The sequence below is a fragment of the Tamandua tetradactyla genome, chromosome 13 (genome assembly GCF_023851605.1).
Source record: "Tamandua tetradactyla isolate mTamTet1 chromosome 13, mTamTet1.pri, whole genome shotgun sequence".
NCBI classification, from domain to species: Eukaryota; Metazoa; Chordata; class Mammalia; order Pilosa; family Myrmecophagidae; genus Tamandua; species Tamandua tetradactyla.
In genome coordinates this window covers 549,722-576,327 of record NC_135339.1, presented here as the reverse complement: position 1 = coordinate 576,327, position 26,606 = coordinate 549,722, and the positions used below count along the sequence as shown (strand labels likewise).

The 26,606-nt window shown below is 34.4% G+C and overlaps 1 protein-coding gene and 1 pseudogene across 25 annotated transcripts in view; one reads left to right on the top strand and one right to left on the bottom strand.

The window, feature by feature from the left end:
• The window catches only part of LOC143653454 (olfactory receptor 14I1-like), a 255,537-nt gene that overhangs the window by 46,747 nt on the left and 182,184 nt on the right, over window positions 1–26,606 (top strand). Inside the window, exon 4 of one of the 25 annotated variants that reach the window (XR_013161288.1) lies at window positions 23,750–24,177. The exons of the other annotated variants lie outside the window; for them this stretch is intronic. The gene's annotated coding sequence lies outside the window, so the exon portion shown is untranslated. Of the gene's footprint in view, window positions 1–23,749; window positions 24,178–26,606 lie in introns of those variants that run through there. 25 annotated transcript variants of the gene reach the window in all.
• On the bottom strand, window positions 10,509–12,324 carry LOC143652975 (PX domain-containing protein kinase-like protein pseudogene; annotated as a pseudogene).

Genomic DNA, 26,606 nt, shown 5'->3' with positions numbered 1-26,606 from the left:
AAAGAATGGAAAAATTTGAACAGGGTATCAGGGAACTCAAGGACAATATGAACCGCACAAATATACGTGTTGTGGGTGTCCCAGAAGGAGAAGAGAAGGAAAAAGGAGGAGAAAAACTAATGGAAGAAATTATCACTGAAAATTTCCCAACTCTTATGAAAGACCTAAATTTACAGATCCAAGAAGTGCAGAGCACCCCAAAGAGATTAGACCCAAGTAGGGGTTCTCCAAGACACTTACTAGTTAGAATGTCAGAGGTCAAAGAGAAAGAGAGGATCTTGAAAGCAGCAAGAGAAAAACAATCCATCACATACAAGGGAAACCCAATAAGACTATGTGCAGATTTCTCAGCAGAAACCATGGAAGCTAGAAGACAGTGGGATGATATATTTAAATTACTAAAAGAGAAAAACTGTCAACCAAGACTCCTATATCCAGCAAAATTATCCTTCAAAAATGAGGGAGAAATTAAAATTCTCATACAAAAAGTCACTGAGAGAATTTGTGACCAAGAGACCAGCTCTGCAAGAAATACTAAAGGGAGCACTAGAGTCAGAACCAAAAAGACAGAAGAGAGAGGTATGGAGAAGAGTGTAGAAAGAAGGAAAGTCAGATATGATATATATAATACAAAAGGCAAAATGTTAGAGGAAAATATTATCCAAACAGTAATAACACTAAAGGTCAATGGACTGAATTCCCCAATCAAAAGACATAGATTGGCAGAATGGATTAAAAAACAGGATCCTTCTATATGCTGTCTACAGGAAACACATCTTAGACCCAAAGATAAACATAGGTTGAAAGTGAGAGGTTGGGAAAAGATATTTCATGCAAATAACAACCAGAAAAGAGCAGGAGTGGCTACACTAATATCCAACATTAGACTTCAAATGGAAAGCAGTTAAAAGAGACAAAGAAGGACACTATATACTAATAAAAGGAACAATTAAACAAGAAGACATAACAATCATAAATATTTACGCACTGAACCAGAATGCCCCAAAATACATGAGGAATACACTGCAAACACTGAAAAGGGAAATAGACTCATATACCATAATAGTTGGAGACTTCATTTCACCACTCTCATCAATGGACAGAACATCTAGACAGAGGATCAATAAAGAAATAGAGAATCTGAATATTACTATAAATGAGCTAGACTTAACAGACATTTATAGGACATTACATCCCACAACAGCAGGATACACCTTTTTCTCAAGTGCTCACGGATCATTCTCAAAGATAGACCATATGCTGGGTCACAAAGCAAGTCTTAACAAATTTAAAAAGATTGAAATCATACACAACACTTTCTCGGATCATAAAGGAATGAAGTTGGAAATCAACAATAGGCGGAGTGCCAGAAAATTCAGAAATACGTGGAGGCTCAACAACACACTCCTAAACAACGACTGGGTCAAAGAAGAAATTGCTAGAGAAATTAGCAAATACCTCGAGGCGAATGAAAATGAAAACACAACATATCAAAACTTATGGGACGCAGCAAAGGCAGTGCTAAGAGGGAAATTTATTGCCCTAAATGCCTATATCAGAAAAGAAGAAAAGGCAAAAATGCAGGAATTAACTGTCCACTTGGAAGAACTGGAGAAAGAACAGCAAACTAATCCCAAAGCAAGCAAAAGGAAAGAAATAACAAAGATTAGAGCAGAAATAAATGAAATTGAAAACAATAGAGAAAATCAATAAGGACTGAAGTTGGTTCTATGAGAAAATCAATAAGATTGATGGGCCCTTAGCAAGATTGACAAAAAGAAGAAGAGAGAGGATGCAAATAAATAAGATCAGAAATGGAAGAGGAGACATAACTACTGACCTCACAGAAGTAAAGGAGGTAATAACAGGATACTATGAACAACTTTACGCTAATAAATACAACAATTTAGAGAAAATGGATGGGTTCCTGGAAAGACATGAACAACCAACTTTGACTCAAGAAGACATAGATGACCTCAACAAACCAATCACAAGTAAAGAAATTGAATCAGTCATTCAAAAGCTTCCTAAAAATAAAAGTCCAGGACCAGACGGCTTCACATCTGAATTCTATCAAACATTCCAGAAAGAATTAGTACCAACTCTCCTCAAACTGTTCAAAAAAATTGAAGCGGAGGGAAAACTACCTAATTCATTCTATGAAGCCAACATCACCCTCATACCAAAACCAGGCAAAGATATTACAAAAAAAGAAAACTACAGGCCAATCTCTCTAATGATATAGATGCAAAAATCCTCAATAAAATTCTAGCAAATCGTATCCAACAACACATTAAAAGAATTATACATCATAACCAAGTAGGATTCATCCCAGGTATGCAAGGATGGTTCAACATAAGAAAATCAATTAATGTAATACACCATATCAACAAATCAAAGCAGAAAAATCACATGATCATCTCAATTGATGCAGAGAAGGCATTTGACAAGATTCAACATCCTTTCCTGTTGAAAACACTTCAAAAGATAGGAATACAAGGGAACTTCCTTAAAATGATAGAGGGAATATATGAAAAACCCACAGCTAATATCATCCTCAATGGGGAAAAATTGAAAACTTTCCCCCTAAGATCAGGAACAAGACAAGGATGTCCACTATTACCACTATTATTCAACATTGTGTTGGAGGTTCTAGCCAGAGCAATTAGACAAGAAAAAGAAATACAAGGCATCAAAATAGGAAAGGAAGAAGTAAAACTATCACTGTTTGCAAACGATATGATACTATACGTCGAAAACCCGGAAAAATCCACAACAAAACTACTAGAGCTAATAAATGATTACAGCAAAGTAGCAGGTTACAAGATCAACATTCAAAAATCTGTAGCTTTTCTTTGCACTACCAATGAACAAGCGGAGGGGGAAATCAAGAAATGAATCCCATTTACAATTGCAACTAAAAGAATAAAATACCTAGGAATAAATTTAACTAAAGAGACAAAAGACCTATACAAAGAAAACTACAAAAAATTGTTAAAAGAAATCACAGAAGACCTAAATAGATGGAAGGGCATACCGTGTTCATGGATTGGAAGACTAAATATAGTTAAGATGTCAATCCTACCTAAATTGATTTACAGATTCAATGCAATACCAATAAAAATCCCAACAACTTATTTTTCAGAAATAGAAAAACCAATAAGCAAATTTATCTGGAAGGGCAGGGTGCCCCGAATTGCGAAAAACATCTTGAGGAAAAAAAACGAAGCTGGAGGTCTTACACTGCCTGACTTTAAGGCATATTATGAAGCCACAGTGGTCAAAACAGCATGGTATTGGCATAAAGATAGATAGATCGACCAATGGAATCGAATAGAGTGCTCAGATATAGACCCTCTCATCTATGGACATTTGATCTTTGATAAGGCAGTCAAGCCAACTCACCTGGGACAGAACAGTCTCTTCAACAAATGGTGCCTAGAGAACTGGATATCCATATGCAAAAGAATGAAAGAAGACCCATATCTCACACCCTACACAAAAGTTAACTCAAAATGGATCAAAGATCTAAACATTAGGTCTAAGACCATAAAACAGTTAGAGGAAAATGTAGTGAGATATCTTATGAATCTTACAATTGGAGGCAGTTTTATGGACCTTAAACCTAAAGCAAGAGCACTGAAGAAGGAAATAAATAAATGGGAACTCCTCAAAATTAAACACTTTTGTGCATCAAAGAACTTCATCAAGAAAGTAGAAAGACAGCCTACACAATGGGAATCAATATTTGGAAACGACATATCAGATAAAGGTCTAGTATCCAGAATTTATAAAGAGATTGTTCAACTCAACAACAAAAAGACAGCCAACCCAATTACAAAATGGGAAAAAGTCTTGAATAGACACCTCTCAGAAGAGGAAATACAAATGGCCAAAAGGCATATGAAGAGATGCTCAATGTCCCTGGCCATTAGAGAAATGCAAATCAAAACCACAATGAGATATCATCTCACACCCACCAGAATGGCCATTATCAACAAAACAGAAAATGACAAGTGCTGGAGAGGATGCGGAGAAAGAGGCACACTTATCCACTGTTGGTGGGAATGTCAAATGGTGCAACCACTGTGGAAGGCAGTTTGGCGGTTCCTCAAAAAGCTGAATACAGAATTGCCATACGACCCAGCAATACCATTGCTGGGAATCTACTCAAAGGAACTAAGGGCAAAAACTCAAACGGACATTTGCACATCAATGTTTATAGCAGCGTTATTTACAATTGCAAAGAGATGGAAACAGCCAAAATGTCCATCAACAGACGAGTGGCTAAACAAACTGTGGTATATACATACTATGGAATATTATGCAGCTTTAAGGCAGGATAAACTTATGAAGCATGTAATAACATGGATGGACCTAGAGAACATTATGCTGAGTGAGTCTAGCCAAAAACTAAAAGACAAATACTGTATGGTCCCACTGATGTGAACAGACATTCGAGAATAACTTTGGAATATGTCATTGGTAACAGAGTCCAGCAGGAGGTAGAAACAGGGTAAGATAATGGGCAATTGGAGTTGAAGGGATACAGACGGTGTAACAGGACTAGATACAAAAACTCAAAACTGGACAGCACAATAATACCTAATTGTAAAGTAATCATGTTAAAACACTGAATGAAGCTGCATCTGAGCTATAGGTTTTTGTTTTGTTTTGTTTTGTTCTTACTATTATTACCTTTAATTTTTTTCTCTATATTAACATTCCGTATCTTTTTCGGTTATATTGTTAGTTCTTCTAAACCAATGCAAATGTACTAAGAAACGATGATCATGCATCTATGTGATGATGTTAAGAATTACTGATTACATATGTAGAATGGTATGATTTCTAAAAAATAAAAAATGGACAGCACAATACTACCTAATTGTAATGTAATTATGTTAAAACACTGAATGAAGTTGCATCTGAGCTATAGTTGTTTTTTTGTTTTCTTATATATTTTTGTATTTTTTTTTTATTTTTATTTTTTCTCTATATTATCATTTTATTTCTTTTTCTGTTGTCTTGCTATTTCTTTTTCTAAATCGATGTGTATGTACTAAGAAATGATGATCATACATCTATGTGATGATATTAATAATTACTGATTGCATATGTAGAATGGAATGATTTCTAAATGTTGTGTTAGTTAATTTTTTTTAATTAATAAAAAAAAAATATATGCCTTGAGAATCCCAGGAAAAAAAGAATAAGGAGAAAGGGACAGAATATATATTTGATGGAAAAAAATCACCAAAAATTTCCCATGTTTTGTAAAAAACATGAAGCTACAGGAAGTAAGGGATTACAAAAAGAGCATATATCACTGCTGGATGCCAGAGACAAATACAAAAGTATTCAAAACAAGAAGAAAAACAATGACAACTTCTCATCAGAAATAATGGAGGTAAGAATGCCATAAGCTAATACATTCAAATTACTGACAAAGAACAAAAGTTCTAAATACACTAAACTATCCTTCAAAAATAAAGGTAAAATAAAGACATACTTAAATCAGTATTTCCTGAAAGAATCTGTGGCTAGACTCCCCACCATGGGAGAAATAATAGACAAGTTGGAAGGTGGTGATATCAGAAAATAACTCAAATATAAAAATAAAATGAGTCCTGGTACATGTAACTACATAGGTCATCACAAAATGCAGTGAGAATATGTATTTTCCCTTTCAAGAGATTTAAAGTCAAATATTCAAAAAATAACCAATACATACTTTTGTCCACATTATGACCAACCTTACAGAAATAAAAGATGAGTTTAAAGCAATGGCATGAACAACTTTTAGTAACTTATTCGACTGCTTAGGCACATAGTGAACTTTCTGCACACACTAAAGTTTCTCCAGAATATGAGGAATATTGAATATTTTCATAATATAACATGTAAGGTAATTGAATTGGTCACTAAAAATATACCCACACAAAGACTTCAAAGCCTAGATGGGTTCAATGGTGAATTCTACAAAATATTTAAGAAGAAATAACAACAGTCATCAAAACTCTTCTGAAAAAGCGGAAGATTGGTAAAAACATCACAAGTCATTATGAGACCAGGAGAATTCTGAAACCAAAGCTAGGCATGAAATGACAAGAATAGAAAACTACAGGCCAATATACCTGATGAATATAAACAAAACTCAATGAAAATATGATTCCAAACCAACAAATATGACAAGGATTTATATGCATGATAATTTTAATTTAGCCCAGTTCTAAAGATTCATTTAATTTATGAAAATCAATGTAAAATGCCATTTTCAGATAGTTGAAGGCAAAAACAATCCATAATCTTCTCAGCAGATAAAAAAGAAATACTTGACTAAATCACATATATACTCATGGGAAAAATGGTGAACAAGATGTAAATATAAGGGAGCCTTCTCAACTTGATAAAATGTGTCCATGAATATCATCTAAGTAATGTAATACTTTAAAAATGTCTGGGAATTATCCTAAAATCATACAGAAAATAGAGGAACAGTTTTTAAAAATTCTACAAACTGTTGATAAAAACAATGAGAGTCAGTGGTACTTGAGCAACAACACATTCCCTCTTTATATCCTGTAGCCCTATCTTAGGAGTTCTCATTACTCTGGGAATGGTAATTTGGCTTCCACATTCAAGAAGATAATGGCTTCTACTCTCTATAACACCCACTGTAGTAAAGTATTTTAAACCTTGGAGGGAGAGACAAGCACATTTCTCATGTTTTCAGGCATAAGTTCAGACAGTCTCTTCCAGGAAGAAATGGATAAGAGAACCAGAACCTCCTTTCTTCTTCCAGAACCCACACTTAGGGTAGAAGATCTACTACAGTAGTGTCAAGCTGAGGACACTGGTCTGATTACTGCAGCCACAGAAGATTTTCAAAATCAGATATGAAAGAGGAGACATCACTGCTGAACTTACAGAAATAAAAAGGAATGTCAAGAGAATACAATGAACATTTATCTCCCCCAAAATTTGCTCAACTAGATGAATCTCAGAATTCCTAGAAAGATAAAACTCCCAAACCTGACCCAAGAAGAAATAGAAAATCAAAATATAACTATAAGAAAAAAGTGTTGAATTATTCATATATATATATATATATACTCTACAAAGAAAAGCCATGATTCATTATGCTTCAGTAGTAAATTCTACAAACTCTTAATGTAGGAATAATTCTATACTTTCATAAATTCTGCAAATGAAAAACAAACAGAAAATGAGGAATCATTCCCAGCTCTTTCTGTGAGAGTGAGGTAACCCTTACAATAAAAATGGGCAAGATAACCTTTATGATAAAATATAGGCATATACAATATAGGATATTATATATGCCTATATTTGTAATATACATGCAAAAAATCCTGAACAAAATATTAGAAAACTAAATATAGCAACATGAAAACTTTTATACCATGTCCAAATGGTTTTAACTCAGAATAAAGTTATTTTAACATGCAAAATATAATCAACATTATTCTCCATAGTAATAGAATAAAGAATAAAAACGTATACGTATATTGAAAATCATTGGAAGGATTTCGAATAGAATAAAGTTCCCCAGTAAGATGTATCAATGGAAAACCATAGCTAAAACCATGTCTAAAATCATAGTGTACTGGTTTGAAGCCGTTATGTACCCCAGGAAATGTCCTGTTCTTTTAATCCATTCCTATGGTTGCAGACATATTGTATTTGGGACCTCTTGTTTAGATTGTTTCAGTTCAGATGTTAACCTACCCCGTTCAAGGTTAATCTTAATCCTTTACTGGAGTCCTTCATAAGAGGTTAACAGGATAGGAAAATCTGAAAGAGTTCAGAGAGAAACACCAGAGAGATTTTACAGACAAAGCCCCAAGTGAGCTGAGAGAGAAAAGCCCCAAGGATGCTAGGAGAGGATGAACAGAAGCTCAGAGAGGAGGTCACTGGAACCAGGAGTTTAAATCAATGAGACCTGGGAGTGATGTACTAGCAGATACCAGCCATGTGACAGTGGTGTTTCAGATGCCAGTGGCTTTTCTTCAGAGAAGGTATCTTTCTCTGAGACATTTTCATGGTCTCAGAACTGTAAATTTGTAAGCTAATAAATTCCCACTGTAAAATCCAACTGATTTCTGGTATATTGCATTCTAGAAGCCTTAGAAAGCTGAAATAGATTTTGGTACAGTGAAGTGGGCTGCTGAGATGCAAATATCAAAGATTCTGGAACAGCTTTATAAATGGATGAAGGGAAGATTCTGGAAGAATTGTGAGATGTTTGATAGAAAAAGTTTAGACTGCTTTGAAAAGAATGTTGGTAGAAATTTGCATGCTAAAGGTACTTCTGATGAGGCTTTAGATAGAAATGATGAATGTATAATTACAAACTGGAAGAATGATATCTTTGTTTAAAGTGACAGAGAATATGGCAAAATTGAGTCCTGCTGTAGGACAGAAGGCAAAATTTGATGGTGACAAGCTTGGATGATTAGCTGAAAGGTTTCCAGATTAAATTTGTAAAGTGCAGCCTTAGCTTCTCCTTGCAGCTTACATGACATGCAAGAGGAAAGGAATAAGTTGGGAACTGAACTCTTCGTTGGGTACAAAGAAATCAGAAATTGTTAGTTTGGAAAATCCTGAGCTTTCAGAAATGAGTCCTGTGACGTTACTGCTCCATGTTAGGATTTAACCAAACCTGAAACCAGTCAATCATTTCTGTAAAAGTTAGGAATGGAATGCAGCTATCCAGAAATTATTTATTGAAAGTCTTGTCTGTGGACCTTAGAACTGTGTGCTGCATGCAAAAATTGATGAGGTTGTTGCTAGACCTGCATGAAGGAAACCATTGAGATTTTGAACTAAAAGGAACAGAAAAGGGACTCTGAAGAGAAAATGAATTAAATGAGCTTGATGAGATTTTGTACTTAGTACTGTTACTTAAATGATTTAAAACTTTCATGAATTTGTGATGGAATGAGTGTATTTTGCATATGGAAGAAACATGTCTTTTTGGTGTCCAGAGGGTGAATTTTGCTGGTTTGAAGCTATGTAAAAACTCCATTCATTTGAGTGCAGAGCTATTATGAGTGGGACTTCTTTCAATTGGTGTATGTCTAAGAGAAACAAAAACATATCCGGGTGCACAAAAACTTGTACAATTATGTTTATAGAAGCATTATCTATGTAAGCTGCAATGTGGAGATAATTTAACGCTTATCATTTGATGAGTAAATAACTAAATACTATATTAAGGAATATTATTTTCCATAATAATGGAATGAAGTTATGATACATGCTACAACATGATGAAAATTCAATACATTATGCTAAGTAAAAGAAGTCAATCAAAAAATGACCACGATTAAAAGTATGTAAAAAGTCCAACATAAGCAAATCTATAGCAGCAAAAGTATATACGTGTTACCTGGGACTTGGAGGAGGGTCAGTGGAGATGCTTACACATCTCTATGAATAATCTAAAACCATTAAATTGTGCACTTTGAATATGTGATTTTGCTTACATGAGAATTATATATCAGTAAAGAAATTAAAACCATCTGCAGTAAATCACTGCAATTAGCAATGAACAATCCAAAAATGAAGAACATTATCACAGATTACATGAAACTAGACACAATGGCATTCTCTGCATAGAAACCAATACTGACATGTGTACTTGTATTTTAAAATGGATTACTTATAGTTATTTAAAGTGCAATTTGTTTCAGGTTTTAAGCAAATCATAGGATAAAGTATCTTTTCTATAGATAACTAACATTAAAATGAGATTCAGATAGATCTTTCAAAAAACAATACATTTCTATAGATGTCAAGTTTTCTTGTGTTGTATTGTAATAATGACCTCCCACCTCACACAAACTTTAATTGCTGAGAATTAAGAAGCTCCTCTAATTGGCAAGAGCTCTTTCTGATGTTATCATGTTTGTCTGCTTCAATATATTCCAACTAAAAAGAATTATAGTTCTAGAATAGCTTTAGTTGCTGGTTCTATAACCACAATGACATTCCTGATAGAACTTATGAGAATGCTGCATATTTCCCTGTTCTGTCTGAAGGGAAAATTAAGAACTTGAGTTACTTTTCTGACCTCAGCAATCTATCTTTGCTTTTGGCTACAGTGTTAATGTCTAAGATGAAATTAAAAACTAGAGTTAAATAATCACAAAATGTTTTAGATTAGAGAAATGAAATATGAGAAGAATATTTCAAGAAGCTGTCTGATAGAATAAGAGGGATGGTAGCTCCAAGGCCACTCACTGCTGTGACTCAGTGCTGTCAATGTTCTTGTTTTTGGTTCATTCCCTTCACTTGGTGCAAATATTGACTCCAATATACTGCTGCCTCAGAAAGATGCCCATGTTAGGATGAGTAAGACTTTTTTGAAATGGTAACAAAGGAGCAAAATATCTGTTTAAGACAGCAATGCCAGCCTACTTTCTTCTACTTGAAGAAAGGTCAAATTGAAGAATATTTCCCTCTTGACAAGTCTCTTGCATGAGCATTTGCCAAACAGTATGTGGTTGAACTGGCTCAGCAATAATTCATCCAAGAAGAGGATGGTTGGGGGCAGAAGGGAGAAAAAAGATCTTCTCCCCTCTCTAAGTATAAACAGGAAGCTTCAGTTGACACTGAGCACTAGGATCACAGGATTCAGCTTTCTTCAAAGGTCCTTTTTGGAACATCTGGATAGAGCTAAGCAAGGGCCCTCATCTCACAGCATCCAAACCTGGGCTGCTCATGGCGGAGGTGGAGGCAGAGGAGGAAGAGGTAATGCAGATATCTCTGCCATAAAGGGTGGGGCCCCTGATGACATGGATGTGAGAGGTATACTGGCCCCAGATCCTGAATTATTTGAGTTGTTGTGTTTTGATGCGTGTTCCTCACTGTTCTCAGTGGCAGATTATTTTGATTTCTTTTGAGCTACAATGTTTCTCTTTCCTTTCTGTCTCAGATCCATGGTACCACTGAGCTCGTCAGTCTCTGATGCTGGTGGATCCGTTTCTGTTCTTCAATTAGTCTCTTTTCTATACATTCTTTGGCAGCTCTCAATGCCTCATTTAACTTTGTGGGAATCTTAAGCTGTGGCTTTTCAGAAGTGTTTAGTCAAATGCCATTGAGCAATGGCATCTGTAAGAGCAGGATACTGTTTTTACAGGCTCACAAGACAGCATAGATTCCAACATGGCCACTGCAGCCATGGTGGTGCAGGAAGGAAGGAGTCTGCAGCCATGAGTCTGGTGGTCAGCTCTATGTCATTTTGTACAAAAAGTGGCCAAAGCAGTGGATGTCTACACTTTCCAATGTATTGATTTTCCTGAATTTTGAGAGATAAGGTAGGTAGACGGGGAGGGAGGCCCAACAGGAATTCTCAGGGTCTAGGAACTGACAAGTGTCCCTATCTAGCATTACATTGGAGGCATGTAGAAGCCCATAAGGGAATCCCTTCTCATACAGAAACTTAAGTCCCTGTAATATTTGCTGCCCACAGGTTTTAATTTTCTGGAGTTTAAGACCCTGAAACTTCTTAGAGTTGCAATACTTCTTTAGGAAAGGACCTTTTGGTTTCGCCAGTAGATCAGGTCCTTCAAAGTTCCTTTTTCATTAAACATTCTAATTAGCAATGCTGAGGATTCATTAACTGTGGCAGAGGTACCCCGATAGATGTAATGGTGCAAGCAGGAAGGAAGAAGTTTCATTAGACACTGAAAATCTTTACCTGATAAGTCCTTGTCAGGGCCAAGGTCAGCCCAGCTTAACTCTAGCTTATTTTAAATCTTTTAGCTTATTTTAAATCTTCATCAAGAAATACTTCTTCCTTATTCTCCAGCATATATATGTCTTTCAATGATTCTACTACCTCTCACTTTGGTTCTGATTGGAAGAATGTGGAAACATGTTGTAAGGCAATCTCAGTGTAGTTTGCAGAATAGTTGTTTGGTTCAAACTTCTTAACCAGATTTACAACTGGACAACATATGATTTGTGGTGATAATGTTAAGATATTTCTGAAGACCTTTCGGCTTCTCAGTTATGAATTCATGGTCAATGTTACCAATCAAGTTTTTGGGAGGAAGAGGTAAACTGAGGTCTGCAATCTGCAAGCTGTTGTTCAGCAAATCAAAGTCAGTGTATCTTCCAACAATCTGCCAGCTGTTTTCTACAAAAATTCCTCTCTGCACCCGAGTGGGACCACAATCTCTGGCTAACCTCAGAGTGTCTGGCTGCTGTCGGTGGGACCAGTTCATCCAGCAGCACCATGCCAGCCAGCTGCTTCTCCATGCAGACCATCCCAGGCCACCCCACTGCCACCCACTCAGGACGAGGCAGAAACTGCAGGCATTGACTCCTGCCACCTGCCCAGCCTGAAGGACATTAAGTGACATCTCACTTTCCAGGTTTGGGAAACTCGATATTATTGAATGGTAAATCTCCCCTGTAAGACCTATGGATTCTAATAATCAAAATCCAAATCTCCGCTTGCATTTTTTGCAGAAATTGACAAGATAACATTTAATCACATGCAAGGATCCATGCATTAAAAAGGTAAAGAGGGGGACTCACACTTCCGGATACAAAACTTCAAAACAGCTACAGTAATCTGCAGAGTATAATATTAGCATAATATAATGTTTTTATTAATGAAAACAAATGGAGAGTCCAAGAATAAACCTGTGCATTCAACTCAATGGATATCCAACATGATGCTATGGCAATCTAATAAGGAAAAGTATAGATTTTTCAACAAAATGTGATGGGATAACTGGTTATATACATAAAAACATGAGTTTATAGTCCTATGTCACACAATAAAAAATTAACTAAAACTAAAATTCAATCATAGACCTACAAGTAAGAGCTAAAATTACAAAAAAACTTTTAGAAGAAAATTTGTGTGTCACAATACTCTGATGTGCTGATATTGATATTTCCTTCCACGTACTTTATACATATTATGAATTCTATCATTATTGAACCATTGCTAATTTCTCTACATAGGCCCTTCATAAACAAGTAAAAAGTTATCTTTATAAAGAGCAAGTGATTGCTGTAACTCTTGAGTCTATATGAAATTTGCCAGCCATGTTGGACTGACTCTGAAAATTCATAGTCTACTAAAGACATTTTGAAAGCACTACGGAATAAGTATTAAGACATATTAATTTCAGACAGTTAAATAAAAAAAATAACAAAGTCAGAAAATATATAAATTACCTGAAAGTATTGTAGAGTAAAACGCTGTTGAAAAGGGAAATAATGGCTCATGATTTTTTGGTTGCTTTCCAAAATATTTCAATGGCAAGTATAATGAGTTAGAAGAATTAAGGTCACATGGAAGATAGTAAATTCCCACAGGAGAGAAATTATTTTCTATTAAAAGATCACTATTTGCCTTGAAAGAAAAACATATTTCAGAAGGGTATTAATCATTTTAAATGTCTTTAAATTTAAATGGTTTAAAGCTAAGTTCAGTAGTTCAGTTAAAAGCTTAGTTCAGTAGTTCAGTTAAAACTCAGTAACACAGAAATAATTTCATCCCTATCCATAAAGGTGAGAATTATAATTTTCTACTAAAATGGTAATTACATTTCAGGTGGTATTCTGAGTTTATAATGACAATGGTGGCATCATATACTGTTATAATGTCTTAAGTATCAAAAAATCAGAAACCCAAATATTTACAGAATATTAAGAAAAGTCTCTAATAAATTGATGTTTAAACAATACTTCAGGCAGCAATTATATCTTCCTGTTTTCCTGCTCTAAATTTAGTGACATAATGGCCTGCAAACATTTTGAAATATATATTCTGAAATACATTATTAGTTATAATATAATAAATATTTTAAAATACAGAATACAGAGATCCTATTATACAGTTGATATTATATACTTTACATATCAAAAATTGAGAGAATAGTATATTGAAGTAGAAAAATAATGCAAATATCTTTGGGTTGAATACTACTTTGGAGAGTAAATGGGTTTTGCTGAGGAAATTTGGCCTGGGAAGATTGATCCAGATCAAAACAAATGCACAGGATAACTCTAGGAAAACAAGTATAGCATGCGTGAAGTGTATCCATTACCTGTCTCTATGTGTGTGGGCAGGAGGAGAAAATATATTGGCTGCTATATTATACCCTTGGTGCTGTACACACCCTCCATTCTCTTTGATGTTCCTCAAAAAAGAACACAAAACTTCAGATGAAAATTTATAAACTAAATTTTCTTTAGAAATAAGGATATTGAGACTTGTTAAGGTGGATAGCTTGTCCAATATCATATAGGTTTCATGATGGCAGGTCAATGCCTACTCTTTATATGTACTTTAATCTTCCATGACTGATTATCTGGATTACACTAAGCAATTATTTAAACTTTCTAAAGCTTGCTTCCTTCTTTGTTAGAATTAATTGAAAAATATTTGTAAAATTATCACATATCAATTTAAGCTGATCCTCTATTTATGTATCATTAATTATAATATGAATTATGATATTATGTTCTTTAAATATGTATCTGCCAAAGTGATAACGTATTGCCTAGTATCATAGGCATTTAATAATGGATTATTGAATTGTTGGTAATTACTTTTCTCTACTTTCCCCTTCATCAGAGCCAGGACTGGAGTAAGACCTTAAGGTTACATAATGTAAGAAGGTACTTATTTTCAGGGCCATTCCTGTACTTGCACAATCATTAAAGGGAGAGCTGTTTTAATTTTGCACCTCAGATGTCTCTTGCCTCATCACTAGTCCCAATCTTGTTGGGTTTGCACCCGGGCCACTAAACAGAGTGTCAGTAAAATGTCATCTCCTGATTGAGGAGTACTGTCCTCCCCAGAAAGACTGCAATTGAATTATGGCTCTACTGCCTGCTATATGTGTGATACCATGCAAATTATATCATGCAATCACTTTACCTGTGCCATGGTTTGATAAGCTAGGACCAGTAATTGTCAACACCTATAGTTGTTATGTGATTTATGTCATTTAATAAAAGTAAAATGGCTTAAGTTGTGGCATTTATTAAAGGCCATATAAATGCCAGCTATTATTACTAATAAAGGCCAAATTTCATTTATCCTGAATTCTTTTCAGTGTTCTATATAGCATGAAGCATATTCCCTCTCTAGTTTATTTTCCTGCATACTGGGCAATTACTAAGGGAAAGAAGCAAGATCTTAAAGCAATGATCACAATTCTAACTATGTCAAACTATTGAACTCTTATTTTATAAATTCTCAGCTTTTATTTTGTTTATATTATTTTCTGTAGTCTGAGAACTCAGTTTAATAATGCCTTATTATTCAACACTTAAATTGGCTAATTCCTTTCTTATACTTTTTTCCTCCCTGACTCTAAATTATCTGAAAGGTAAGGGACATTACTAATTTCTTACTTGGAATCAATATAAGCCCTAGAAAATTGTTGTGAACCTAATTATGTTGCTCAATATTTGGTTCTGAAATGAATGAATTCAACAGTATTAAGAGGAAACCATCATTCTGAAATGAGAATTAAGACTGGAGAACAAAATAGCAAAATGTTTACGTATCAGGTTTATGAGTAGCAACATTTAATATAAATAACTTCAGTCTCATTGATTGAATAAAATGACTTCCAGTACTAAATAAAATATAACTCTAATGTATAAACTCAATTTTGGGTGGTGAAATTATCAATGTAAAACAGGAACTATGTAAGAGTTGTGCATGTTTTTGTCAGTAGGGGAATGGGGTAGAAGGAGTGAGACCACCCATGTTACTCTTCTTACAAATGTTCATGTTCTTTTCAATCAAGATTAATAAAACATAATGTTATCTTACTTCAAACTCAAGCATCCATATGTTCACTGCAAAAATACAAGTGATTAAGGGAATGTGTCACAGTGTTCTCACTTGGTTAAATATTAGTCACTCTCAATGCCTCTACTCAATCTAAGCCTCAGCTATGTGGTATAAATTAGAAATTTGAAGTTTAAATTTTAAAATTAAGCTTTCTAAAAAAATATTTTAAAAATATTGAACTGAAAAATTATATTAGCTTATGTCTTTAGCTTTACATAATATTTGCTTTGGTAAAATAAGTGTTCCTTCCATTCCCGAAAGGTTGTAAGTTTACGTCATGATTAGTTTTCTTTAAATGTCATTTTAAAATAATATCAAGGCAAATATATAAATCCAGTATTTATAGGTTACAAAGTCTTGGTTCATAATGATGTTGAAATTTTCTTATAATATTTTTACCATGTTTATAAAAATTATGTTATTCAAAGTTTCAGTTTTTCAAATTAATGTAGTATATTTAACATCATAATTTAATTTTACATCATATTTAATAGAAAAAGAAATATATGAACATGCTTTAATAAAAGAACAATTTTGTGAGTCCATGAACTATCAATATTACATTTAGAATTTACCTATTTATTGTAATTAAGTACAAATGTACTTAAATTTTTCTTTTAATTTTTTATTTCATATAAACCTTTCTTATGAAGTCCTTAATTTCCAAAATCCTCAGTTGATTTTTAAAATTTAAATAGAAATGTCCAATCTAAAGCATCCAAGGAAAGATATCTTGATTCATGAAGGCTGATGAAGTTCACAGTTTCTCTCTCCAGTGGAAAGGCACATGGTGAACATGGTCAGGGTTTCTCTCTCAGCTGGAAGGGCACAGAGTAAACATGGCATCATCTGGTAGCTTTCTCTTCTGGCTTCCTGTTTCATCAAGGTCCCCAGGAGGCATTTTTCTTCATGTCCAAAGGTCGCTGGCTGGTGGACTCTTTGCTTCTCGTGGGTATGTCATTCTTCTCTGCTCTCCCTGAATCTCCTGACTTTCTTGTTATTCTGTTTTATAGGATTCCAGTAAACTAATCAAGACCCACCCAATTGGGTGGAGACATGTCTCCACCTAATCCAGTTTGACAACCACTCTTGATTGAGTCACATCTCCAGGGAGATGATCTAATTACAGTTTCAAACATACAATACTGAATAGGGATTAGAAGAAATGGCTGCCTTTACAAAATGAGATTAGGATTAAAACATGGCTTTTCTAGGGTATATACATCCTTTCAAACTGGCACAATGTCCCCTAGAAAAGCCGTGTTTTAATCCTAATTCAACTCTTGGAGGCAGCTATGTCTTTTAATCCATTTTCAGCCCTGTAAGATGGAAACTTAATTAGATTATCCCTGTGAAGATGTGATTCTCCCAATTGTGGTTATTAACCTCTGATTAGAGGTAGATGTAACTCTACCCATTCTAGGTGGGTCTTGATTAGTTTACTGGAATCATTTAAAAAGCGGAAACATTTTGCAGAGAACCACAAAAGAGTAACAACAGAGCCACGAGAATCATGAGAGCCTACACAGTCAGAGTCTTTTGGAGATAAAGAAGGAAAACATCCCTGAAGAAGCTTCATTAAACAAGAAGCCTGTAGAGAAAGCTAGCAGACATCACTATGTTTGCCATGTGCTTTCCAGTTCAAAGAGAAACCCTGAACTTTATCAGCATTTCTTGAGTGAAAGTAACCTCTTGATGGTGCCTTAATCTGGACATTTTTATAGACTTGCTTTTTAATCAGGACATTTTCACAGCCTAGAACTGTAAACTTGCAACTTAATAAATCCATCTTTTAAAAGTCATTCTGTTTTTGGTATATCTCATTCTGGCAGCTAGCAAACTAAAACACATGCACATGTGAAATATTATATGAAATTATGGGATATCTTTCTTTCTTTTACAAAAATGGAAGAAAGTATTATAAATACATTTCCATTTTTTCTTACATGTTAGAACAAGTTTTGATTCTTAAACAGAGCTACTGTAAAATATTGTCTTGAATGTCTGTACATCATTGGTTAAATGTACCCCAGTGTCTTAATCTGCTCTCCAATTGAGAGTGCTTTAACTTTGCTTCCAAAGTTCTATTTGCACTACAAGAAAAACTTCATTAAACCTTCTTGAACAAATGTACTTGTAATAATTTTGTATAAATATTGTTATTACTAAAAGATGGGTTTTCTCAAATAATTTTGTAGAGTAAGAGGATAAATATTTTTTTCTTTCAAATAAAAGGCCAAGTTACTGTCCACAAAGGTGGCAACACAGAAGGGGACCAATGGTATATCAAATGCATCTTATCAGGAGTCAGAATTCATTCCAGGCTATTCAAATAAAATATGCTACAGTACTATTTAAAGGACTATTTATGTAATGTGTTAATTTCCTAGGTCTATCTTAAGAACTTACCAAAAACTAGGTGGCTTAAAACAACAGAAATTTATGCTTTCATAAGACTGGGAGCAGAAGTCTGGAATCAAAGTGTTGGCAATTCCACAGTGTCTGAGAACTTCAGAAGATACTCCTACCTTGTCTCTTCCAGTTTCGGGTGGCTGTTAGCATTCCTTGACTTTTGGCAGTATAACTTTGATCTCATGCTGTGGTTACATTGCCTTTGCTTCTGTGTGGTTGCCTAAACTCTTTCTACTTTTCTGTCTCTTTAGATTGCATTGGTCATTGAATTTAGGGTCCAGTCTTATCCAGGATGATCTTATCTTTAGATCCTTAAATTCAAAGACATTTGTTCCAAATAAGGTCACATTTGTGTGTTCCTGTTGGACATATATTTTTGAAAGGCCACCAGTCAACCCACTACACATGGATATGGAGTGTTTATCAGGAAAATACCACGAACTTGAAAGGATAGGTAGATATCACCCAACCAAGCCCTCAGTCTATTTAGGGGAGAAAATATTACCTGAGTACCATGAGAGCTGAGATAGTCTTGAGGGAACATGGGCAGATACAAGGCATAGAAGCACGGGAACATGAAAGGAAATTTCATGCTCTCTGCTTCCAACATCTTAGCTACTATTGTTTCTCATGGGTTGAATCCACCCAGAGGGTCAGAGAAGTGCAACAAATTTATCTGAAGAAATGGGAACAATACATAAAATTCATCACAGAGCATAAAATTAATTCCCACTTAAATGAGCACTCAGTTACCTTTCATTGTTTCTCCAAGTAATGTTTTAAATCGTTAGCTTATTGTGACAAGATGTGTTGGTTTTCAACATTAGATCTTTGCAAATAAGTTCAATTTTGCCTTGATTACAGAAAGGCAATTTCCTTAAACCTGTGAAACAAAGATCCTTTGAACAATGTGAGCATGTTAGCATATTATAAATTATCATTATTTTTTAGTAAAGTGTTAAAAACCTAGATTTTTTTTCTGCTGCATCTACATGAAAAAAGAACATAAGAAAATTATTTCTGCCATTTCTTCAATTAAAGTCATTGCATCATGTTGGCAACTTAGGTGGGACTTTCTCAATGCCACACTGACATCCTTGTTCCTCAGGCTGTGAACAATGGGATTCAATATTGGAGTCAATTTGTTGTAGAAAAGATTGATTAGATTTGTCTTGTATATAATTAATTTTAGCCGTTCATAGAATAAGACTATAACAAGCAGGTGAGAGGAACTGGTGGCAAAGGCTTTGGAACATCCTCTTGCTTATGACAGTTTCAGAATATTGAGATAATTTTGCCATAGGAAGTGACAATCAACAGTGATGCAGCCATGACAAATAACAGAGAATCTACGTGAACTGCCGTCTCATTTATACATGTGTCTCCACAAGCAAGTTGTGAAAATTCTGTCATGTCTGCCCAATCTCATGTGGAATTACACTGACCCACAAGCCACTCAGCAGCTGGATACAGGCTTGTAGCTCACGATGAGAGGACAATGAAGTCAGCTGCAAATGGTCACATAGCGGTCATAGGCCATCACACTCTGGAGGAAACAGTCTGTGCCTCCAAACATAAGAGCAAAACACATTTGTATAGCACAGACAAAGAGATACTTGGACTTTCTGGGTCCCAATTCTTGGACCAGCAACAGTTACATAGCAGATTTCCAAAAAGGAAAAAATTTAAGAAAAATGTATGGGGTTCTGGATGCAGACTCAATTCTTGTTGTTAATATAATGATTCTATTTCCTAACAGGATAATCAGATAGATGACTAAAACTATTCCAAAAGAAAACCACTGGAGATTGGGAATCTTTGTAGTGATATTTGACTCTGCTGATTTTATTTGTTTTTTTTCCTGTGGATATGGTAACTTCAATATGACTAATTCCTTGAAATGTTTGAACCACAATACCTCTTCTATTAATTAGAGTAGAGGCATGGATACACCTATATGAACTCTTAAATTATTTCAAATATTCCTTTGCTGTTTTTCTAGGAAATGTGATTTGAAATGTCAGCAATGAATGGGTGTGCAGTTAAAATCAATTCATAAATTAGAATGGATGATTAGTTGTACTTGGACTGTAAGGATTACAGACATACCAAGTTTGTACTGTTATTTAGATTTTATTCTGCAAAAATGATATTTAATTAATTTACCCTAATTAAAAGTGAATTATGATATAGGTATATTTCATTGCTTAGTCTAGCTTCATAATTTCCTTTTTTCATTGTGGGTAGCCTACTCCACAAAGACAAACCTTTCTCTTGTGCCTTTTACTTAATTCTTCATTCAAAGTGAGGCCCAAGATTTTCCCTTCACTTCAATAAGCACAGTTTTCACTAAACCAATCCTTTCTCATGGAAGGAATAAGTGTATCCTTGCCCGTGTGATATTCTATGCTTCGTTGTCACATAATCACCTTGCAACCTTATCCAATGCCCTTTCTTTACTTTCTCTCCATAATTTTGTATTATAAAAGTACAACTTTGATAGGTTCAATTATAAGTTTCTCTGATCATGTACATAGATCAGTTAAGTGGACTAGAAAAATATGCACACTTGTCTTTGTATTACTTATATGAATGTTCTCAGATATCAAGCAGCCAACACTAATTTAAAATTCTCATTGCAGTTTCACAAGGTTTGTTCTCTAAACTTCAAAAGCAAAATCTCTAATTATGTTTTTCCTGAAATTTACTCTATCTCCCACCATCTTCTAGACCAGTTACCAGATCATTTTGGGTCAATATGTAGGAAAAATAAAAGAGATGGAACAAGTACTCTTTTGTTTCTGCATTTCTATTAGACCTCATTTTCAAAATTTCTTTAAGTTAATCGCTGTTATTATAATATAATCACATGGAATATATCTATTTATTTGACTTCATAATTAAGAGAAACAGAAGGCAACTTTGCTGGTTTGCTAGCTGCAGGAATGCAATATACCAGAAATGGAATGGCTTAAAAAGGGGGAATTTAATAAGTTGCTAGTTTACAGTTCTAAAGCTGAGAAGATGTCCCAATTAAAGTAAGTCTATAAAAATACCCAAATTAAAGCACCTATAAGAGGCTACCTTCACTCAAGAACGGCCAATGAAGTACAGGGTTTCTCTCTCAACTGGAAAGGCATGTGGCCAATATGGCAAGGACTGCTAGCTTTCTCTCCAAACTTCTTATTTCATAAAACTCCCCAGGGGATGTATTCCTTCTTCATCTCCAAAGGTCACTGGCTGGTGTACTCTAGTTCTTGTGTCTCTGCTGCTCTCCCATCATTCTGAAGCTTTCTCCCAAATGCTTCCTCTTTAAAAGGATTCTAGTGAACTAATCAAGACCCTCCCAGAATGGGTAGAATCACAGCTCTCTCTATTTAAAAATTCATACTCACAATTAGGTGAGTCACATCACCATGGAGATAGTAGAATCAGGTTTCCAACCTACATTATTGAATAGGGATCAAGAAAGTGGTTGCTCCCATAAGCTTGGGATCAGGATTAAAACATGGCTTTTCTAGGGTACATAAATGTTTTAAAACCAGCACAGCTACATAGGCTGATTAAAAGAAAACTCGTTTTCAGAAAAAAAATTGTTTAAGGAAAAATTATTCTCAGAATTTCATGTTTTATTATTAATGTCCTTATTCTCAAATGTAAATTATGTTTTAAATAAGTCCTTTAGAATAATGATAACTTACCTTTATAGATTTGTATGAAGCCGTTAAGGAGAATTTATGTGTCTTTAATGTATACATTTTGAAAATTTTGCACTTCTTTTGTCTCAGGATGCACTATAATTCTGCACTATATATTGCTTACATGTAAATACCAGGTGTTCTTAAGTAGGGAACAATGCCCCAAGGGACATCTTCCTTCTAGTGCATCAACTTAATTTCTACCTGAATGTTTCTGTTTGGAGATCATTAAGGTTTATTTTTCAAAACAACTTTCTCTGGGTAGATAGCTTTCAGCTACAGCCCTTTCCTGGCAAAAAAACTTTAGGAAACTCCTCCAATGAAGGGGAGGTCTTCAGTAGATTAATACTAATTAAATATATAGTAACACTTTCCAGAGAAAGTTAAAAATCTTCCTAGTTATTGAATTTCAGGCCCTTACTAACTGAAGTCAACTTACCTGCCTTGTCTTTATTCATATAATTCATCCAGATCGATCCTTTAGAAAAATGTACCGTTTATTTTGTCATATGAACAGGCAATGCTTGGTCTCCTCATTGTAAAGTGTGCTGTGATCCCTTTTTGGAAATGGAATTCTGTGTTCCTAGGATAATTTTTATAAAAATAAAAGCATTTCTGCTGACAAAATCTAGATGATATCATTATTGTTATGATATCCACTCAAATATCACAGATATATGTCACTGATTCAAAGTGCCAAGCCACTTCCAAATAAATATTTTAAATGATTTTATGACAAGAAACTTTCTTCCATAATTCTTTGCTTATTTCAGTTCCTCCCAGGTCTGTAAGGAGATAAGATTTCCAGGCATGAAGTCATAGCCCAATATCAGCTTTTATTTGTAATTAAATTTGTTTCTCCCTATTTGGGGGTTCTGCAATGTTAGGCGTTACTTTTCTAAAACTGCATTCCTTTTATGGGTCTTAAGTCTGCTTTGCTCTACTTTAACATGTCTCACGTGTGTCCATTGTACTCTTTGTTATTGCCCATTTGTGTTATCAAGCAGGACTTTGCATATATTTGCAAATGAGAGTTGTTCTCATAATTTGACTCAGTCTTGTCAGTTATATATGTGGGGTCACCTTAGTTAACCATCTCCTAGTTCTTGGATACTCCCCCTTTTCTGGTCTTGTTTATATGTGTGCAGATGTTTCATTATGTTTCCATTCCACAGCCCTGTGGTGCTCTTAATGGTGTGGTTTAATGGAAAAGCCTGACCATACCTGGAAGCTGAAACCAGAAACAAGCAGTACCAGCTCTTTCTCAGGGCAGGGACTCTCAGTGACAGTGGCTCCCTTCCCCCAATCCAAGGATGTATACATATTGAAGCCTCAATATTAAGTTCCTATAGAACCACCACTCACTGGCCTGCTGGGACACTAGCCACAATGGGGATGGCATCTCTTAATCTGCTTTTTTAAACAATTTGTGCAATGTAAGTATCAAAGTGGTCATTTGTTGAGAACCTCTCTTGTGCCTGAGCCTGTGTTCCTGCAAAACACTGTACAGCAACTCAATGCAGAGGGTATAGTCTGGGACAAGTTATATGCCCCTCCCCCACTGGGGCAGACTCATCTGACAATCCCTATCCCAGCATCAAGAAGAATAATTAAAATGTGAATTATTGTCACATTCACCTGGAAATAACAACTAAAGGCTAAAACAATAACTCGTATGACAGTGGTTTAACAGTGTTAAATAAATATTTTACACTCTTATCACATTACAGTTTTGCGGTCTGTGGCTAAGAAATGGTGTATTTTTCTTTCCTTCAAACAGTCTTGCTGTTCCCTAAGTCCTCCTGGTGGCCTCCACCTGGGTCTTCAGCATTCAGGGGGTGGAGAATTTAAGACAGAAACAGAAAAAAGAAGCCAACCCCCTCAATAGCTTTGATGAATAAAGCTTTTGTATTTAAACTTTATAAGTTCTGTAATTATTTTTGTTGTTGTTTTGTGCATACCATAAGACGTTCTAAGTAAATAGTCATAATGCTTATCTAGAGAGACAGTTTTCCTTTTATCTTTGCAATCTTTACTTCGTTTGCCCTTGCTCAATTGCACCGGTGAGAACCTACTGTTCAAAATTTAATAGAAATAGTGAGAACAGGTATACTTTCCTTGATCTGAACCTTGAGAGTCTTCCACATTGCATCACAAATTATAATTTTATCTGCAGAATTTTCATAAATGTATTTTTGTCCAAATTGAATCAGATCCCTTTAAATCCTAGTTGGCTGAATGTACCAACCATGGAGATAATCTCTACTTTACCTCTCTCTTCATAATTTGAGGCCTCATATTCTAATTTATCTTCAAGGGTTTTAGTTCTGTGTTCATGAGTCAAATTAGTGGTTCATAAAAATGATTTGGTCATAAATTGTTTGATGTTATAAATGACTTAGCCTTTCTCATGTTTTCTGAAACAGTTTATGTAATATTGCTACTATTTATTTCTTAAATGCTTGATAGAATAAACTTGTAAAGCCATCAATGCCTGAAATTGTACTTGCAGATACATATTTTTTGTTTGTTTGTTTATTTGTTCGTTTTTCGCATGGGCAGGCACCAGGAAACGAACTCTGGTCCCCAGCATGGCAGGCAAGAACTCTGCCTGTTGAGCCACCATGGCCTGCCCTGCAGATATATTTTGAAGGGCAATTCAACAAATGTATATGGCATAGAGCTATTCAAATTATGTTTCATTTTGCACAAATTTTGACCATTTTACTTGTGTTTGAATTTATTTGCATAAATATTTGCATAATTTCCTATTGATATTTGTATAATCTTTCATGATTACCCTTCTTTCATATTTAATTTGGCATTTTGTGTTTTCTTTATCTCTTTTTTCTTTATGTCTTTATAATTGTTCAATAATTTCATTGATATATTTCAAATAAATGGGTTTTAGTGGTGTTAATTTTGTGTACTGTTTGTATATTTTATTTTGTTGATTTCTGCTCTTAACTTTATTTCATTTGTAATAATTTCTATCCCATTTTCTATTGTTTTTCTACCTTCTTAAATCATAAACTAGAGTTGTCTGTTTAGAAATTTCACTCTTACTAACATTAGCATTTAAAATTCTACAGTTCTCACTAAGTATGGAGATATTCCATATATTTTGATACTTTGTGTTTTCACCATTATTCATAATGATGTGTTTTCTAAATTATCTTGTATTTTATTCTTTGACCCATGTTTAAGGATATGTCAATCAATGTGTGCATATTTGAGATCTTATTAAATATTTTACTTTTGTTGATTTCTAATTTAACTACATTCAGAAGAAATATTGTGTATAATTTCGAACTTTCAAACTTTGCAGACACCTGCTCTATCACCCAGTACATGGATTATCTTTTAAATGCACCAAGTGCACATGACAAGTTTGAATATTATGTGCTTCTTATAGGCAGGATTGTTCAGATTACCTCTTTTTAACCTATTCATTTCCTGGTATTTTAATTTTTCCATCAATGACTGAAAGGTTGGTGTGAATATTTCCTACTATTATTGTAGAATGATAATTTAAAGTCGTGCTTCTTTATTTTGATCCCCTAGTTTTAGGTACACATGAATGTCTCTGCTATTTATGACTTCCTAATGAATTACCCCTTATTTTCAGTGATATATTTAATCTTAAAATCAATTTTACCTGAAAATAATTATAGCCACTCCATGCTTCTTATGCTTGCTGTTTGCATGGCAATTTTTTCATATTCATTTATTTTTAATTTATCCATATCTTTTTGCTTTGAAATGGTTCTCATGTAGATAGAATGTATTGACTTGATTTAAATATCTCTGCTTTCAACTTATTTGGATTTCTAAGAAATATATTTTCAAAATTTATCTTAAATTTCAGCCATTAATTCTTCAACATTCCCACAATCCCTTTCTCTATTTTTTCTCCTCTGCAACTTCTCATAATTACACAATGTAGTGTGTGTATTGGTATGCTTGATGGTGTCTCTCAAATCTCCTTGACTGTATTCAATTTTCTTTTTTCTCTCTATTAATGAGTGGAAATTTTCAACTGTCCTATCTTAAATTTAGCAATTGTATTTTCTATCAGCTCCAAACTGATGGAACCCTTCAAAGGGATTTCTTTTTTTTTTTTTAATTTTAGTCACTGTTCTTTTTACTTCCAGTATTTCTATTTGGTTTCTTCTAATAAGTACAATCACTTCATGGAAATTCTCATTTCCTACATATATTATTTTCCTGATTTGCTTTAGTTCTCTGTATTTTCCTTTAGCTCCTTGAGCATATTTAAGGCAGTTTATAAAAACTGTTTTCTGGCGTATTGAATATCTGTTCTTCCTTAGTGGTTTTTTTCTTTTGTGCCTTTGAATGGGCCACCTTTTCAAATTTATTTGTGGGGCTTTTGATTTTTTTTTTTTGAAATCTCGTCACTTGAGCATTTTAATGTGTTATCCCTTGATGTCAAATTCTACTACATCAACTAAAATAACACCTTAAAGGAAACATGTTTCACAGTTCTTGCACATGAATTCTGTGCTTTTGCTCCTTCTACACTTAGCCAGTTTTATTGTGAGCCTAAAGAACAAGCTGATGTGAAATACCAGAGCCTTCTTAGATCTCCTCTGTGTATATGACTTGTCCTGTGCAGG